The sequence below is a fragment of the Oxyura jamaicensis genome, chromosome 15 (genome assembly GCF_011077185.1).
Source record: "Oxyura jamaicensis isolate SHBP4307 breed ruddy duck chromosome 15, BPBGC_Ojam_1.0, whole genome shotgun sequence".
NCBI classification, from domain to species: domain Eukaryota; kingdom Metazoa; phylum Chordata; class Aves; order Anseriformes; family Anatidae; genus Oxyura; species Oxyura jamaicensis.
The window spans coordinates 11,277,715-11,283,972 of NC_048907.1; the positions used below are offsets into that span (position 1 = coordinate 11,277,715).

Genomic DNA, 6,258 nt, shown 5'->3' on the forward strand with positions numbered 1-6,258 from the left:
CCAGATGAACTACTGAGGGAGTCCTTATGTACCCAAACCCAGGGCTAGCAGGGACGAGAGCGAGTAGCAGAGCTTCCCACACCCTTAAGAATCACCACAGTGCTCTTCATTACCCTCATAACCGTCTCATTCTTATACTATGAAGAGACTGTAGCAAAGGTGGTAGGGTCTGTTTGTTTTTAAGTCTCTGCTTTCCTCTGTGAGCCTTGAGGTTGTAGCTTGCACCCTGTTTTAACGCCTTCTTCTACAGTTCTAAAAAAACAACTGAGCAAAACATCAAGTGGGAGGTCTCATGAGTTCCCCAAGGGCTGCCTCACTGCAGCCCAGCGTCTGTGGGGCTTACTCTCATCCTCATTTCCCCAGGCCCCCTAATTCACCTTCCCACCCTTCCATCCCACCCAAAGCAACCTCAAGGTGCTACACTGACCAAGAACAATTTACCTCCTCACTTGGGCACATCCTGCTCCTGCCTTAGGTCAGCCTGAAGTCCCACAGAGCAGCACCGTCTCCCTCCATCACATGCTTGGTGCTGCCTTCACCCTCCAGCCTCATGGCTGTTACCTCAGGCAGTCAGCCCTCGTGCCTGCCCACCAGGCAGCTGGCTGTCCTTTGGTGGACACATCCACGTAGTCTGGAGCTTCTTCCTCAGGGTCTCCTGAAAGATATCCTCTTAGGCATTACTCCTGCTTTCTATGAACCATTGAAGAATTTCACAAATAACTCCCCCTCCCACATGCCAGCTCCACAAAGGCTATTAAGACAGACAGTATCTGAATTTGGTGGTCCTCTCCTCCCCCCCTGCATAAAGAATTATCAGTACTACCCATTTGTTGGTCAGTCTGCACTCCTGTCTCTTGTTTCTGTATATCTGTTTCAAGTGTTTCCTGGGACATTTGTACTAATAGTACCATAATCTGCTCAGGCCAATTAGCACCTCAAGTAAGAAGTGCTGGCAGATTAACTGATATCCTTGTGCACAACACCAGTAGCAGCTTTCTGGTTGAGTTTCTTCACCACATTCATCCAAGGAACTTGGACAGTTTTAAGTATATCAAAATAGAGCAGGAGGAAGCTGAGATACCCTAGATCTCCCTGACGATCAGCTTCTTACATTAGTCATACAACCCAGACAGTTGCAATGAATTCTGCCCCCTACCTCCCCACCACCCCCAAAATCTTTTGAAGCTGGGTTAAATCAGAAGGCTTAAAAAAAAGAAGAAAAAGAAAACACTGAAAATAAAACCATTTGAACCTCTTTGCTTTGATACTCCTACTTGATTCACAGGCCTGAGCGATGAGACTTTGCTGTTATCTTAAGCTTTCCTGGAACCCCTGTGGATCCCCTTGGCCACATGAACTTCACAGTGACACCAGCCTGTGCTAGAAAGCCCCACATCTCTACGGGTACAAGCTAAATAATCTTTTAAAAGTGTTTAAGATCTGCAGTTTCAATTGATACACTATTGCTTCACAGTTCTCAACCACATGGGCCCCATTCAGGAGAAAACAAGCATCCATGTAAGTCAAAATTGATGCATGTACTTAAGAGCTTTGCATTATTGACCTTATCCTATAAATCATCCCTTAGTAATACTACTATACAAAATTGGTTCTACACAAATTGGCCTGTGCATTCCTCCAAAAGGATTTGTCTGTAAAATGCCCTGCTTACTTTCAACTTTGTCCTCACTGAGAACTACTGCCTTTTATACACTTGAAGAGAGGCACATCAGTGAAAGTTACTATCACTCAAAAGCATTGTCACAGTGCTTCATTTTTATTACTGCTCAAATTTACTAGTAATTGTTATCTCTGAGCGGCAGAGGAAAATACCAGCATATGGGAGATGTAACTGAAAGCCTAACCACCAAATCTTTTGTGTAAACCATGGCATTAGCTGAGGGAGGAAGTTGTTTTGTTACGCTGTGGCATAGAGAAAACATATTTCCCAAATATTCCTGCCAAGAGATCCCTCTGCAATCACACCAAGGAATTACTGCACCTTGGTGATAGCACAATGCAAGCGAATGATTGGTTCAGCTCCTGCAACTCTCCCATAGTATCCATGTAAAAAGACAGCAAGTGAAACATACAGCTAGCTTAACGAGTCCTGTGTGGATGGGAGACTCAATTAAAATTAAATTATACAACAAATTAGGTTTTAAATGCTGCACTGCTTAGCCAGCCAGATAAATAATAATTAGAGATGTACCGATCTGCTGCTCTGTGCAGTTGCACAGCAGACTGCTATAGCTGCCTCCAGTGTGCACTGAGGACATGTCCCTCCCAGCTCAGGGTGGTTTACATGACGTTACAAAGAAACCACCCCTGAACAGCGTGGTTTTGTACCAGTCACCACTCTGAGCTGGGCAGAATGAACAAGAACTTTTTTCTAGAGAGTCTTTCCCATCTGTTCCATCAGTTAATGTTTCTTTAGCAATACACTCCCCCTCTTTCTTCCGTCTACAGTCCAGGTCATTCTAAAAGGAATTCATTTTCAGGCTCTGGACTGTGTAGGTATATTTTAATTTCAGGAGAAAAAGAAGCTACAAATATTATTTCCTTTTTGCCTACCTGTAGGTGTACATACACAAGCTGTTTCAAAATACTCCACGATACACAGATGGATACAAGCCAGAAATTGGCACCTTTGATAGTGTTTCTAGCAAAAAAAATTTAGGAATTCCCGATAAAAAATAACATAGATATCAATCCTATTGAAAAGGACCTGAAGGCAGCTAATCATATCCTACTGTAAAATTTCAAATGCATTTGTATTACATTAATGACTGGAACTCTCAGTCACCCTGTGATAGATAGCATGCAGAAAGACCAATGCTGTTTAATTTTCTCTGAGATTTTTTTCACCGCTGGTGAAAGTGATATTAAATTCTTAATATCAGATTTGGCAAATGCAACATGGAAAACATGCTATATAATTAAACTAATAATTATGTGTTTTACATGGAAAATAAAGATCTTCCTAACCCAGCAAGAGTAATGTTATCACAGCCATCTTCAGTTGTGGTTTCCTACTGTTGGCTGCTTGTCTGTGGGCAAGGAAAAACAACTTTGTAGGGCAAAAGAAAACATACCAAGGACAGTCTTTTTGTCCAGCATTCTTCTAAATACTGATAGTCCAGTCCTGCAGATGATCAATGTTCTTCCCTTGATGTAAATTAGAATGCACTCTTAACATAAAGTGTTTTCCAGATCAGGCAGCCAGTCCCGGATCTCTGCCTTATTATGTGGTAGAGAGAGGAAGACAGCTAGAGACATCATATGAGAAGGAAACAGGAAAAGGATCATTTGTGTTCCTTTTCTTACACTGTTTATCCAAACATCTATTACTGACCAATGTTTGTGTTTGGGAAATTTTTAATCTAGTGAAAACTAACATGTCAGTATCTGTGTTGTGACTTTCTCCATTAGTCCACTGAAAAGCCTTTGAATTTCCCATGAGTTTCAAGGTTAAGCTGCAGTGAGTTTGGATTTAAGTATATCAAAAAGAAGGACCATATTCTAGGCAGCAGACCCCAGGAAAATGCAAAGGACTTTCCAGGAAAACAAACAAAAACCAACACACCAAAAACATGCATACAGGAGCTATTGAAACAATGCATTTTCCAGGAAGAAGTCCCTTTCAGCAGGGACAATGACTAAGCTTTGTTGCTGGGGTAGAAGGAGCAATGAAAACACTGCTCAGTGCCCAGCTGACAAACATAGATCAAAAATAATGCAATTATTGTTCACACTTCACAGGTTAGCTTGACTGGATGCTGCACTGATATGCAATGTTCTCAGATCTCTTTTAAATTCCTTTGTAATTCAATCAGGTATTTCTTGAAGAGAGCAAAGTGATGATAATTACAAAATACCTTGTTGACTTTCCTTTTTAAAAATTGCTAACATTCAGTTATTTTGTTCAATTGAAATAGAATTTTAAAGCTGTGCCAATATACATCTTAGAATTACTTTTTTTTTTTTTAATATTTTTTATTTTTATTTTTATTTTTCCTTCCCCTTTCCCTTAAAGCCTGAAGGGGCAAAACAGATACTTCGTCATTTTTTTGGTTTCTGACCATGAAAATCTGTAGCTAGTTCACAAGCCCAGGACATTGTCTTTTCTGTCTAAAAAAAAAGTGATTCAACTTAATTAGCAAAATGCAAGTATTTATTGCTATGGCCCAAGATACTGGTTTGGTTTGTAAATCCAGACACGGCCTATAGTAAGGTCTTTTCCCCCATTTTACCTGGAATAAGCCCATACTAGCCATGAGAATAAGTACATATACAGATTCTTATGTATCTTGTGCCAGATTCGAGCTTTTTCTTGTCATAGGTGCCTTTTTTTTTTTTTTTTTTTTTTTTTTTGAGTGTTTACTTCATGATGTTAGAGAAATTCTCTAACACTTCCACAGTCAGTTTTAGATTGACATGTTTAGTCTACAGAAGAAAAAAAGTTGCATGTATCACCTCAGGATAAAAACTGCCTACAGAAAAATTGCATTAACATTTCTGTGAAGACTCCCTCTCCATAGATAACTGGAAAACTTACTGGTTAAACAATCAATTTAATCAAAGGTGATAAAATATTGATGAAAAAATATTTGCTTTCTGTAAGTGTTCTCAAACATCGTTCCTCCAGGGGGTGCCAAATTAACACCACTGGAAAGTAAAAGTATAGAAGTGATCCACACAAAGGCCATAACTGTCCCCACCATACATTTCACCGTAGCTTGTGAGTGATACGCCCCCTCCAGCTGGGGCCAAAGACACCACTGTTTAGAGTGAAATGTCTCAGCTGTTCACTTGTGAGCTTCTCTCGAGGAAGTCAGCAATAGTGCTGACTGGTCCTACAATTAATGTCATGCACATTCCCTGCCAAGTTCAGATAGGATGCATCCCTTGGAAAAGAGCTTAGGAGTGGCTGAGTGGAGAAATACATCCATCTCAGCCTTTGAAAGAAAGAGACCTTAGGGAGGGGAGAAGTTACAGATGTAGTGACAGCTGCATGTAGCTTCAACCAGGTTACGAACAAGGGCAGAAACCTAAACACAAGAACTAAAAGGACACAGAAAAATCAGAAGAAAAGATGGTCAGGAGCATCATCAGGTTTTCTACAGGTCTGCAGGGAAAGTCAGCCCCAAGTAGGATGTGTGTAAATGTAATTAAAGCAGAGAAGTTTCACTGGCTCAGAACAGAGACCTGTTGGACCCAATGGAACATCTCACATTTTCCTTGCCTTCTCTTAATGCCGTTTGCTGGATAAGCATTACTGTTTTTATTTTGCATTATCTTTGGAGGCACGGGGTTACATGCCTGTTTTACACAGAGTTGACTCCTGAGGAAGGGAAGAGTATCTTCTACTGCCTGTACAGAAACAAAAGGTTCTGTAACATCTTGTCTGGCTTATTACTGGCATGGAGTTAAATCCATCAGCACTGGAGGATGGGAATAAGCCAGCATTTTTTGTTGTTTTGATTTATTAAAAACTCCTGCTGTGGATATTAAGAGGAAATTGGCCATAATTCAAGAGCAGTGGTTCTGATGGACAGTGAGATGGAAGGTTTCATATTAAAGCCTTAGGAGGCCAAAAAGAAAATTGAAAATCTGGAAGTATCAGCTGATGGGCAGTATACTTTCATTATAAAGAACACCAAGCTCTATAAAATTCTTGGCAGGAGGGATAAGAGTAGAATCAAAACAATGACCTTGAGATCAGTCTCAGGCTAGGGAACGGTAGGTTTACAACAGATGCCAAGTAAAGGAGAGTAAGAAGAAATGCGAGTCAGATGTCATCTTCAGCTTGGACCTTGTTCTGGACTCTCCTGTTCAGAAAAAATGGCCACATTTATATTTTCTTCCAGTACAACAGACCAGATACATAACCTTGTCTCTCCATACATACATCTAGAGCTCTTAGCTACGTTCTCTTCACTTTTGCATCACCACTGCTGCATTATCCTTGCCTCTGTTTTTAATCATTTGATGTCTCACTTGATTGTTTTTCCTAGCCAGAGCCCTACTTAGACCAAGTCACTCCCTTCTTTGATTCAGCATTCTCTGTTGCAGCAAGGAAAAAGCTGTTTGATTCATTTCCAAGACTGACTGTGACCTGTGTCCATCCAGCCTATCATTTTAAATTAACTTTTAGGAGTTCAACTCTGGTTGGCAACATTGCCAGTCTGCAGTGCTTCTCGGTTACATTTTCAGACTACTACCATATGTGCTATGGAACAGCTACAGGAAGTCACC

The 6,258-nt window shown here is 40.7% G+C and overlaps 1 long non-coding RNA gene across 1 annotated transcript in view; it reads right to left on the minus strand.

Annotated features, from left to right (window-relative positions):
- Positions 1 to 5,263: 5,263 nt before the first annotated feature.
- Positions 5,264 to 6,258, minus strand: part of LOC118175006 — a 4,297-nt gene continuing 3,302 nt past the window's right edge. Inside the window, exon 3 of the long non-coding RNA XR_004754845.1 lies at positions 5,264 to 5,373. This is a non-coding gene — a long non-coding RNA (uncharacterized LOC118175006). The remainder of the gene's footprint in view (positions 5,374 to 6,258) is intronic.